This window comes from Panthera tigris, chromosome F3 (genome assembly GCF_018350195.1).
Source record: "Panthera tigris isolate Pti1 chromosome F3, P.tigris_Pti1_mat1.1, whole genome shotgun sequence".
NCBI lineage: Eukaryota > Metazoa > Chordata > Mammalia > Carnivora > Felidae > Panthera > Panthera tigris.
The window spans coordinates 23,844,729-23,857,660 of record NC_056678.1 but is presented as its reverse complement, the minus strand read 5'-3'; the positions used below and the strand labels follow the sequence as shown (position 1 = coordinate 23,857,660).

At 49.3% G+C, this 12,932-nt stretch overlaps 1 pseudogene; it reads right to left on the bottom strand.

The window, feature by feature from the left end:
• Window positions 1–7,694: 7,694 nt before the first annotated feature.
• Window positions 7,695–10,191, bottom strand: LOC102971462 (annotated as a pseudogene).
• Window positions 10,192–12,932: the final 2,741 nt, after the last annotated feature.

Below are 12,932 nucleotides of genomic sequence, written 5' to 3'. Positions count from 1 at the left end.
AGGAGTCGAGGAAAGAGGGTGAGGACAAGCAGTCAGCTGGCCGGTCCCAAAGGACCTCAGAGGCTTCACAGTGGACCTGGGGTGGGGGGGGTTAAAGAAGAGCTATAGGCCATGCTCTGCCCTCCAAGTCAGAGGTCACTGCTGAGGTCACCCAGAGAGGTAAGTGTGGGTAGCACCAGGGCCAGGCTCGGCCCTCTTGCTGTGAAAGCTCACAGTTGCTCGCTGAGATGATTCGTTCCCAGGTGTCCTCTGCCTCTGCCCCCACCCCACCCCAGCACCTTGTCCTCCCGCCAAAAGCTGTTTGCATTCAAGGGCTTTAACCTGGGCTAGATCTTGCTTAGAGGCATACAGGGCACACTGCCTGGCCATCCTGACCTGTCCGTGGAGCCACGAAGGTTAAGAATACCTCTTGGGAGGAGGCTGGCCTAGACCCTGTGATGAGGGTGTGCCCTAAGCTGAATACATGGGAAGCAGCAGAGGGCTGGCTGGCCTAGTGTGACCCCTTCATTCATTCTACCCAAAGGCTGCTGCGCTCGGGCAGCCTTTCACCGAGTTAGGTCACGCCCTGTGGCCAAGCCTTTGCTCTGTCCAGAGTAACTACCTGAATCCTGCCAAAGAAAGGGGATATTTAAAAAAAAAAAAAAGCACAAATGGAATGTATGCACATGGAAAATACCTGCAGGCCTAGACAGCTGCCATGGACCTCACGGGGACCGAGGAGCCACCAGAGTTCAGAGCTCTGCGCCTTCCGGTCATGAGGCAGGGAGGCTTGGGGAGAAGCAGTCTCTCTGTGGAGACAATTCACAGTGCCTTCTCGGTTTTCCAGAGAACCCATTCGGAGTTCAGAGCATTGGGTTCTGCCCTCCCCCATCCCCACAAATGATTAGAAATTTTATAAAGAGAAGAGAAAGAATTCAATGAATCAAAATACTAGCTATGAGGCAGCACGGTTTCTAGAAACTTAAGAAAAGGCTCGAACAAGTGCTGGTTTCCCCAAGAGGCTGGAGGAATTAGGGGCCGAAGGTACGGTTTGGTCTTCTGCTCGGGGACCCCAAAGGGTTCTGAATATTCCTGGGGACTGACCTCTTGCAAAACCCCCACACCTGCCCCCTGGGTGCAGCCTTGGCATATTCTACAGCAACACCAGACTTCTGAACCTTGGAAAGATTGGAGCTCAAACACCCACCCTTTTGCCAGATGCTCCTCTGGCTCCTTGCTGAGGAATTTCTAATTCGGTGTCTTATGGTTCCCAAATGTCCCACAGGCCTGGCCTGTTTCGATTAGAATTTGGCCCGCGGTTATCATGACATTGGAAATTGAAGAACCTTTGGCCTCACACTCGCCTACCTTAAAATCAAGGTCCTGGAGGGTCCCCTCAGTGGCAGTAGGGGGTGGTCATGGGATATGGCGAGGTTTGCCTTAGGGCATCCTCTCCCCATTGTCAGCTCTGGTCTAGTTCCCTCACTGTCCCTGGGAAAAGATCCAAATGCCTCCTTGCTGGTTGTCAGTGGCTGTGTATTTGTTCCGCGTATTGTGTTTTATTTGGGAGAAGGGCCTTACATTCACGGGAGATAATAGTGGCAGGATCAGGAGGCATCAGCTCTCAGTTGTGTCTGAGAGGTGACTTGGGGCATCGCCTTTCTGAGCACCTGCAAAGCTTCCTCGGGCGGACATGGGAGCCCAGCTGGGCAGGCTCCCCAGCTCTCTGCATGCACATGAACTCTGTAAAGCAGTGGGTGCCCATTATTTCCACCGCACATGCCTATCAGCAAAAACTCTGTGAGAAGCACCTCCTCTGTATGTTTAGAAATTTATTTAAAGCGCATATTCATAATATTCCTGTACTAATATATTAGACACATTATAAAAAGTATACAACATAGAAATCTTAAAAGAATAAGATAAAAAAAAATATCATAAACAGAGGTTCTGGTATTTTCTCTCTGAACACCTGAGGGGGATCTCAAGTACCCCCCTGGGATGTGCATACCCACTTTGGACACTACTGTTTTAAGAGCAAAGCTGCACACCTTGATGGCGTCCATCCCAAACCACCGTGCTGGCGCTTGGCCTGCGGAATAAGAAGGTCTTAAGATAAAATCCCCAGGAGCTTCTGACCTGGGAGACAGGGCAAGCAAACTCTTCACACAACATAATTTAAAGAATTAAAAACCTGCCCGACCGGAAAGCTATCCCCAGACAGTCGTGGCTACAGGTGCTAAGAAAAGATCAGGTACACTGTCCAGAGTCGTGGGATTGCTCATCTTCCCTCTCTGGGTCTCCAGAAGAGGACGTTTGGCGACATCCCCGGCTCTCTCATGATTGGAATTCTTTGAACCCTCCAACTGCTTCAGCAGCCACATCGCTCGAATATTATTGTTGATTTGACCACCAAGATGTAATGATGATTCTGTTCCATTTTGAAAAGGGTCTGAGAAAGTGTACAGGTCTAATTATATATACATATTTATACATGTGTATTTTTGTTTATTGTTACATTTTGACATTGGACTTTCTATTAAATAATTTTTAACAGTTGACCTGGCTTTGTTCTTTTTTTTTTTTTTGTGCCTTTCTTCTTTCCTGGATCTCCAGGAGGGGGCCATTTAAATGTCACAGATCTTGTCCCTGTTGTCCCTCCCTGCGTCTCTCTTCTTCCCTATTCTCGGTACACAGGGCTTCTCCTATCCATTCTTTCAAGTTCTGATTTTGCAGATATGTACTGCATCCAGGACCCACTTGGAAAGCCCCCAACTTTGTCTTCATTGCCCCCAGTTTCCAGGGACAGCCCACTCAATCCCGTCAGCTTCTACAAATGCACAAATTCACGGGTTTGATGAAGGTGCAAGAATGAGCAATAATAAAAAGTCATGCCATGAGACTTTTAAATCTCTTGTATATCTCCACTCACTCTCCCCAGTACACACATACGTGCGCATACACATGACTTCCTAGCTGCAAGACCTTGGACAAGTCACTTAACCTTCCTGAGCCTAGTGCACCTCATCAGTAAAAAATGACACTTTTCTCATAAGTTTGATCTGAGGAGATCCCATAGTAAACATTCAATGAACAACCACCTGCTTCATGAAGGCACTCAGCCAGCCCATGTGTGTTCATTGCACAGTGTATGCCAGGCACTGGGGTCTCCCAAATAGGGGGGCAGGGACATGAGGACTTACAGAATGGCCCTCTTCAAAGTCAAATGCAGGAGAAGCAGCACGAAAAATGAGGCAGGTACCTTACAGTCTCTCTCCTGCCCGCCTCCAACGCAGTGAGTACCTGTCACGTATGGGAGGCTCAAAAAAATCGATTCTCTCAACTACACTGGCCTTTCAGGCTCTACCAAAGAGAAATACACACACACACACACACACACACACACATACACATACACACAGCCTCCAAGCATGAAGTCAAAAGCACTTGCCCTTGGCTCTGTCCTCCCTGATGCATCAGCCTGTTCACGTCTGATGCTGGTCCATCAGCCAGCCCAGCCAGCCTTCTGCCCTCCACCCTTGCCCTTGGGAATATTTGCCTTGTGATTTCCTAATGGTGTGGAGGTGCAAGTTGGGGTGGAGGTGGTGCGTGGGAGGATGACAGCCTGCCAAGGAGAAGGAGTTGATAACTATTCCCAGGTTTTTTCCTGCAAGCAGTAGAGCTGGAAGTTCAGATTTACAGGCGAGTGTTATGGGCTGTCAAACAAGGCAGAAGCCCAAGATTCTGCTCAGGGTAAATTCTTTCAAACACAACGAGCCTGTTTCTTCCTGTGGAAGTTCATTTGAAATCACAAGGCCAAGGGGCACCTGGGTGGCTCAATCGGTTAAGTGTCTGACTTCAGCTCAGGTCATGATCTCATGGCTCATGAGTTAGAGCCCTGCCTTGGGCTCTGTGCTGACAGCTCAGAGCCTGGAACCTGCTTCAAATTCTGTGTCTCTCTCTTTCTCTGACCCCACCCCACTTGTGCTTTGTCTCTCTCTCTCTTTCAAAAATAAATAATAAATATTAAAAAAAAATTTTAATTAAAAAAAAAAAAAGGAAATCACAAGGCCTGGCAAGCTTAAAGAGCACCCTAACCCCAACCCTGCTCCACCCCTCCCCACACATGTGCTGGTCTCCTCTCTCCTGTGCCCCAGAGTGGGGCTTTGGGAGCTTCTCTTGAACCTCAAGTCGAAGAGGAGTCCAGCTGACAGGACTCTAGACTGCCCCTTGGTGTCCACTCTCCACGCCTTCGGTAGCAACGTCAGCTTCCAGGTCCCTGGTAATTGCTGGGCTGAACCCCGCGTGTGGCTGCCCAAGTTCTCTCAGAGGGAGGCCAGAGGGGTGAGAAGTGGCCTGTGAGCCACGGCTTCCCGGAAGCCTTAACTTCCCGGAAGAAGGCCCGGCTTCCCGGAGCCTTAACTCTCAGTGGGCTGGAGGAAAATAAGGCGGCAGACCACAAGGCTAGGAGTGAGCAATCCTGAAGCTCGGGGCTGGTCCAGGGGATGGCTGTGGGGGACGGGTGCTTCTCCCAGGGTTCTCCCTGCCACCGTCACCCTGCCACTGACAATGCCCATCCACCACTTCTTGCCAGAATGCTCACACAGAGTCATCGGGAGGTAGACATGAAGCTTTAACTCCTTCCACTCACCTTGCATTACAAATGCAGCTGCCTGCTCCCCAGCAGAACCAGCTTCCACAGGGCTGTCCGCTCTTTGCCGGGTCTTCGCCCCTACATTACCCTGTCGTGTTTATTCTCTTCTGCTTCCTGCTCTCTCCTCGTCTGGAAAACTCTTCATTTTTCCCTATCACCGTAAACTGAACTTCCTTTGAGGTCCAGCTAAAATGGACCACTTGCATGAGAGCCTGCCTCATGGCTCCAAGATACACCAGTCTTTCCGGACAAAAAGAACTCTCCCTTACAGGATGGGCCAGATGGTGGTGGGGTTTGGGGTGGAAGCCCTGAGACTTGAGCCATGGAGAGTTCTGGTGTCAGACTAGGTCACCAAGTGCCCAGCGACCAGGCCAAGTGCAAACACTCACTGAGAGCCAAACCGCCAGTGCTGAGAAAGGCTGAGCCCATAGCAGAGCCCAGTGTGGGTGGGCAGTGGGTCTGAAAGCTGCAGTGGTCATGGAGAAGGGCATTCAGGGAGAGAGTGGAACACCTGTGCACAAGTACACTTGTACCAGAGTAGACATTCCACATCATGTTTAGCATTATTTCTAACGAAAAGAATTAGACACAGTCCTAAATGCCCATCAAAAAGAGAAAGGATAAATAAATAGTAATGCAGTCAATCTTGTATCAACATGGATAAGCCTCAAAAACAGTGAGTGAAAAACATTCAGAGGATACCATATGATGACACGCATATAAGCTTGGAAAGCTTGCAAAACCATGTTGTATATTACGTGTGGATACTGACATGTATAGTACCATGCATGGGAGAGACAAAGACCAATTGCAACAGAGTATGAAGAGAGGGAAGGAAATGGTGCTGAGGAGGGTTAACAACATTTTAAAAATTGGCTGAAGATGGGGCACCTGGGTGGCTCAGTTGGTTGAGGGTCCAACTCATGATCTCAGTTCAGGTCTTCATCTTGGGGTCGTGAGTTTAAGCCCTGCCTTGGCATGGAGTCTACTTAACAAAAAAATGGCTGAAGCAAACTTGGGGAGATAGGGTATCCGTGTTATTTGGACGGTATTCTCTAAAGACTCTTCTGTGTACTTGGAATATTTCATCATGTTTAAAGGGACACATGAGTGATCCAGGAGCCACCTCAGCCCAGTGACCATCTGCAGCAGGTTATACTCAGGCTGCAGTCAGACACGAGTGAGAGCATTCGAGGTATGACAGGGAGCAGATCTCCCTTCCCCAGGAGCTCTGGTAGCACGACAAATGTGTTCTTCATCTCACATTTCTATGGTCTTCGCTCCAGCCCTCCCATATAGATGGCGGATCCGGACTGTGCCTTCCCTTGAAGCCCCTCAGCTCCTGGCAATGGCTCAACCCTCACTTTTTGATTCCACTTCTCTCACGTTTGCCATGGGTGAGACTCTATCCGGCCTTGGGCGTGTTCCAATTTGGCACAAAATACCCTGTCCACATGGGTTTCCCTCCGGGACTGTGTGGCCCACCTGGGACCTCTCACATAGCCCCTCAGAATAGCCCACGACCACTTGCCACCAAGTCTCAGAAGGTGTGGCCTGCAGTCTAGAAAACGTTGAGGAAGAGGTTTGATAGGCATGGAATGAACCCAGAGGATGGGTAAGAGAATCCTGTGTGTCGGAGGCAGGAATTCCATTAAGACGTAGGGAGATATTCAGTGCAGTTCCAAACATCACAGGACAAATGCCTGCCAGTAGCCTTCCAGAACTTGGTTCCCTGAGAGTTTTATGGCTCAAATAAATGTCACAAACAGTGAACACATGCAAGATGTGATAGGGGTTGAGAATCCAGCCCTCCCTCAAAAAATAATAAATAAAAGAGAAAGTGCTACTTGGGCAAAGCTGTCTGACTGGGTCATTCTAAGGCTAGTTTTTATTGATATTCTACTCTGGGGACATCTCAACAATGGCTGCACACTGGAATCACCCCAGGGGAGCTTTTCAGCCCATCACCACCCGACCTCAGGTCGGTTAAATCAGGGTTTCTGGGAGTGGGGCTGAGCATTTTTAAATATCTCCCCAGGCAACTGTGAGGTACAGGGAGGATTCCAGAACCATGTGTCTACACAGCATGCCACTGAATTGGGCACCAGCAAACAAAACTGAACAAAATAAACCCTGCCCTTTAGGAGTTAAACAGTAGCGGGCCGGTTTGTACACACACACTCCAAGGCTGTGAGCACTCGGGGTGGGGGGAAAAAAAGCTCTGCGATCATTCTGGATGGGGAGAATGAGCAAGGCAAGTGGGAGAATGGGTGGGGACTCCCCAATGACACAGAAAGGGCGTCCCTCTTGTTGATATGGGACAAGAGAATGAGTCAACGCCTGGACGATGAAGCACTCAAGCGAGGGAAAGGCCTCCAGGTTCCATCTGGTTTCCAGGCACGATTTTGCTCAATTGTTCCAAAGAAAGAGAATTTCATGAAGACACCCCGATGGGAAAGCTGCCGCCTCCACGGGCCGCCCGGCCCTCCCGGGCAGGAAGTTTACCCTTCATGGCTAATCTCAAGCAGCAGCCTCAGCCAGCCCCTGCTTTACCCGGACCCTGAGCTGCTGCCCCTCAGCCTTCGGGATGCCCCTCATTGTGGGAGGTGTATTCAGGCTGGAACACAGCATCCGGGAAATGAACCCCTTCCCCCCCAAATGGACAAACTTCAGGGAAAACTGATCCCTGCCTGGAGGAAAGCCTTTGTGTGCAGGAGTCCCTGGTCTCAGGGGACTGAAGGCAAGAGTGCTGCCCTCTCCGTGGAGCCCCTGAGCTGAATAAACAGAAAAGCAGCATTTATATGCCCTGTGCCTTTAGTGGGGCAGGAGGTGGGGCTTGTTATCATTATTATAGCTGGGGGCTGCAGAGGTTGAATTCCTGGAGAATTTGGAAACTGCCAGCTGGGATGTTACCCAAGACATATGCCTGTCCCCACATGGAACAGCCGGGCTCACGGCTGGAATTTCAAACACTTGTCCCAATTGTTCACACGGTTCTGGTCATTGGTATGCTGGACACTTGGTAATTGACCCGACGCTAGGTTCTCATGCTCTGCTGTCCCTACCAGGGACTGGCAGCCGTGAATACCACCAACACAGAGAAGAGCCAGTGAAAAGTGGTTGTAGAGGCAGATCCGCCATCACCCTGCCCCCAGGGGCCCAGCCGTGTGGTGAGGACGCTGAGAGGGACGCTGGCCAGTTCCCCACAGTCTTGTGTTGTCAGCTGATGGCCCCCCTGAATGTTTCTCATCGGCTGCAAACCAAGGCTGGAGCCCCCAGGAGACAATCACACTGGAATACAAATGGAGTTTTACACTTAAAGATCGGGTTGGATGGCACATGACCGGAGGGGCATATGAAGGAGAAATCCCTTTCTGAAACTCTGTCATTGTACACACGCAAGTTCAAGTCCCTAACAAGGCCCTGTCTGTTTTCAGTCCCACCCAACTACCAGGGCTTTGCCCAAAAAAGGAGAAAGGGAAGCTTTAAATCAAGTCACCCTAAATCCTCTTTTATCCTTGGGATAATCTGTCCGGTATTTGTGCCTCTGCTGATGCAGTGGTATTCTGGTGCCCCAGGCCCCCTCTGGCTCCTGCCAGGGGTCACAGAGGTAGCCTCAAACACCTCCCCTCTCTCCGCCTCTCCTCTCTCCACCACAGACACACAATTGGAAGGAAAAAGCTTGAGGATCTTCTGATATATAAGCAAATAGATGGGGTCCTCGCAATAAGTAGGAGGACCCCAGCATAAAATGAAGCCTCTTCCTACATTAAAACCTGGCTGTGGTCAGCACTGAGTTCCCACCCTCAAGTCCCAGGTGAGATGGGCTTCCTGGTAGAAACCGAGTCTCTCAAACACCGGCAGAGTCGGCATCATTCCAGGGAAGTGGGGCATTAAAGCTGTCATTTGGATCCCAGTGTTCCACCTTGGAATTGTCACTGCCACTCATTGACCAGTGACAAAATGTTCCTCACCAACTCCTCCCAATAACCCCTATAAAGTAACTGCTGATTCTTCACTTTACAGCGAGGAAAACTGTGCCTCAGAGAGATTGAGTGACTTGCTCAAGGTCACACAGCAAGGAAGTGCTAGTGCCAGGATCAGGGCATCTGACCCAGAGGCCTGGCTTGTAACCACTCGGCCGTCGTGCTGTTCACGCGTGTCACCAGGGTGGCAGACTACCACCTCACAGGTACCCCGGACCACGAGTCCCTCTTTCTTGGGGGGGTGGGGCTTGGGGTTTTCATCGCCTTCCCTGAGGATTATGAGAGGCTTCCCGTTGCTCAGGTCCAGGCTGCTGGGAACAACTGAAAACCTCAGTGGAATGGGGAGGCAGGTGTGGAAAAGGGTGGGGATGTAGCAGGAAGTAAAGAACTAGGCATGGAGGGGCGCCTGGGTGGCTCAGTTGGTTAAGCATCCGACTTCAGCTCAGGTCATGATCTCCAGGTTTGTGAGTTCGAGCCCCACGTCAGGCTCTGCGCTGACAGCTCAGAGCCTGGAGCCTGCTTTGGATTCTGTGTCTCCCTCTCTCTCTCTGCCCCTCCCCTGCTCTCTCTCTGTCTCTCTCCAAAATAAATAAACATTAAAAAAAAAAAAGTTATCATGGAGCAGCTCTTGAGTGGTCTGACAGGCAGTGGGATCTGTCCAAAGCATCTTGTGAACAAGGGAAGTGGCCATGGGGTCGATGTGCGTGGGAATAGTGTATTCATTCTTGTGAGGTCTCTGTTAGGCAAGAGTCTCAAAGGGTGGTTTGCCCGCTGACAAGGTATACACGACTCATCCAATAGACCACGTGTCCATTTCCAAAGTGTGCCCTCTGGCTCAGCACCACAGGGTTTTCCTTCTATCCCTGTCATACTCGGCTTTGGTTGCCAGTGAGAATCCCCTATTTTCGCCCCCAGATCCTCACTGAGTAGGAGTTAGCCCAGCTTGAGGTCCCAGTGATTAACCCAGTTTCGGTACAGGTGGTGGCAGCCAGGGACCATCTGCCACAGGTAGTAGCGGGCCGCGGGCTCGCTCGGTGCTTTCCTCCCCCGAGATCTCCAGCAGCAGAGCTCCAACACAAGTTGTTGTAGTCAAAAAAGCCATGGAGCCCATGACGTGTTGGTGGACGAAGCTGTGGTGAATGCCAATATCCGTGGGCGTCTTCTCCTTCTGGACCGGCTTCAGCAGCAGCGACTTCGGCAAGATCTTGCCTGCAAATACCTTCTTGGTGTCTGAGACCTAGATTTCAAAGCACTTGATAAAGCCACCGTTTCCCACAAAGCAACCGACACACTGCGAGGGTCCACTAAGACCTCCTGGATCTCCTTCACCAGCTGGGCTGCGGCCAAGGCCCCAGGAGCCGAAACTGCTGGGATCCCGGCTTTGCCGGGTTGACTGGGGCTGGCTTCCCTGCAGCTGCCACCGCACTGCTGTTCCCGGAGTTGTTCAGCGGACCTAGTAGGCTCTGAGCTGAGGCTTGGCACTGATCCGCAGTTCCCTGATTCAAACCCAGCCGCAGGGGTTCGGGGGCAGGGGGGGCGGTGGTTACAAAAGCCTCTTTTATTTTTTTCCATAATTAAGGAGGGAATGGCTCAGGTTCTCCAGGTGCCGTAGGCTGTCCCACTCTGTGCCCCACACCCCACTCCCCCTGGGATCCAGGTCCTGGAATGGGTTTCTTTCCTGGGGCAGAGGGGAAGTGGAGGCAGGTAGAGAAGGTAGCCTTATCAGATTAACTCTGGTAAAATGCTCAGGCTCCCAGCCTGTGCGAGCAAGGTGCCCCAGCCTCCTGTGTACCCAGTGATTTCCAGGCTGGTGGGGGGTTGTTTTTACTCCAAACTCTTGGCCAGCCCTGTATCTCACCCGAGGGCTGTGGTTCGGGGAATGTTTTGACTTGAAATACTCAAGCCTGTGGTGGTAGTTGGAGTTGTGAGACCCTTCTGTGCTAAAAGGAAAAATGAATGGTCTATTTAGAAGCTGCTAACAATTCACAGTATAAAGAACAGGCAACAATTCTGCCGCCGAACTGCAGCTTTCTGAGGGTGCGCCCCAGGGGAGCCGTGCGGCAATCGTGGCCTCAGCTCTGGATATTCCATTTGGAAGACCTCCCACTCGTGGTGGCAATGCTTCCAGAAGATTGTGCCTCCGCCCTGGCTTTCTCAGCGCCTCTCCTCAACCCCTTCCCAGAATACTCTCTTCCTGGGGCCTGTGGTGTTCTTGGGCTCTGAGTAAGACTACTTTTCCAAAACCACACGAACTTTGCTCTGGACAAACAAGGGAAGGGTGGCTGTTTGGAAATGCCTAAAACAGCTGGTCTTGGGCCTGAGTTGTGAGGTTGTGCCTCACCATCGCAGACACACAGTTCCCCTGAAGGAGGAGGCTGGCCTTCCTCTCAGGACAAAATGGTGGTCCCTGGAGCCTTGGGTACATTCCAGGGTGGTGTTTCTATCACCACAGCGATGCCTCATCTCACTGCATCCTAGGATCGGAAGAGACGGTGAGACTCATAGGCTCCTCAACCCTCAGCCTAGTTGAAAATTGACCAGTTTACTGAAATGCCAAAGCTTGTTTCAAAAATCAGTGGCAGTTAGCAATGGTATTCATCTAATTTATCAAAATGAATACCTATATAGGTTCAAGTAATCTCAATCAAAATCCTGATAGGCTTTTGTATGGGAATTCACAAACTGATTATAAAATTTATATAGACATGCAAAGGATCTAGGAAAAACAATTTCAAAAAAAACACAAAGTTGTTTTTCAACTTTGAGGGCTTAACATAATGCTACAAAAATAGACAATGTGGTCCTGGACACACACAGAGTATAGACACACAAGTAGAGATAGATTAGTGCAACAGAGTATGAGTCCAGCCATGGGTCCACACATCTATGGTTAATAAGTTGTGCTGGTATAATCGGACCTCCATATTCATGAAATGAACTTTGACCTTTACTGCAGACCACACACAAAAATGAACTTGAAATGGATCCTAGTACTAAATGCAAGAAAATTGTAAAGCTTCTGAAAGAAAAACAAAGGGTAAAGCTTTTACAGCTTTGGATTAAGTAAAGATATTTAGCCAGAACACAAAAATCATGCATCATCAAAGCAAAAATTGATAAATTAGGCTTCATCAAAAATTTTAAACCCTGCTCTTCAAATGATAGTGGTAAGAAAAATGAAAAGATAAAGCACAGACTGCAATAAAATATGTGTAAAGCATATATCTGATAAGGCTGTATATAATATATGTACACATTTGATAAATATGTTCAACATCAATAGTCACTAGGGAAATACAAATTAAAACCACAATGAAATACCACTACATAGCTACCAGAATGGCTAAAACTAAAATAAATAAATAAAGTTAAATAAATCGACCACACCAAGTGTTGACAAGAGTGTGGAACAATGGGGGCTTCCATACATAGCCAATGGGGGTGCAAAAAATGGTATGGCACACACTTGGCAGAATTTTATAAAGATAAGCATCCATTTACCATTTCACTCAGCAATCCCATTCTTAGGTATTTATCCAAGAGAAAGGAAAGCATATGTCCACAAAGACTTATACTCTTAATGCTCATAGGAGCTCTATTCAAATCACTGAAAAGTAGAAACTATTCAAATCCCCATCAACTGGCAAACAGTTTAACATATGGTGGTATATCCATATAATGGAATGCTAGTTGGATAACTACTGATAAAGCAACGTGGGTGACTCTCAAAAGTATTACGATAATTGAAAGATGCAGCAACCTGGGGGGAGTGTCACGCCTGTTTGACGCCCAGAGCCAGCTCTTCTGCCGGCCTCTGGGGCCCCTGGCCCCAACTCCACCACCACCTAGACTGCCATTCTCAGGGAATTAGGAATGGCTCCCTCTCATCCTTGAACAATCTGCACTCTTTCTCAGTAGATGTTGAATTGATTTGGGTAATTACAGTAACAAGATTTCAGGATGCAGGAGAGACCTACTTCACTCAGCGGGGGTGCCTGGGTGGCTCAGTCAGTTAAGCATCCAACTCCTGTTCAAGTCACGATCTCACAGTTAGTGAGTTTGAGCCCCAAGTCGGGCTCTGTGCTGACAGTGCGGAGTCTGCTTGGGATTCTCTGTCTCCCTCTCCCTACCCCTCCCCTGCTCATGCTCTCTCTCTCTCTCTGTCTCTCTGTCTCTCCCTCTCTCTCAAAAATAAATAAACATTTTAAATAAATAAGTAAATAAATAAATAACTATTCAGCTATTTTCCAGGACAAATTTGTATTACTGATTTTTATAAATGATGAATGTGATCATAATAACTGATCTTTCCC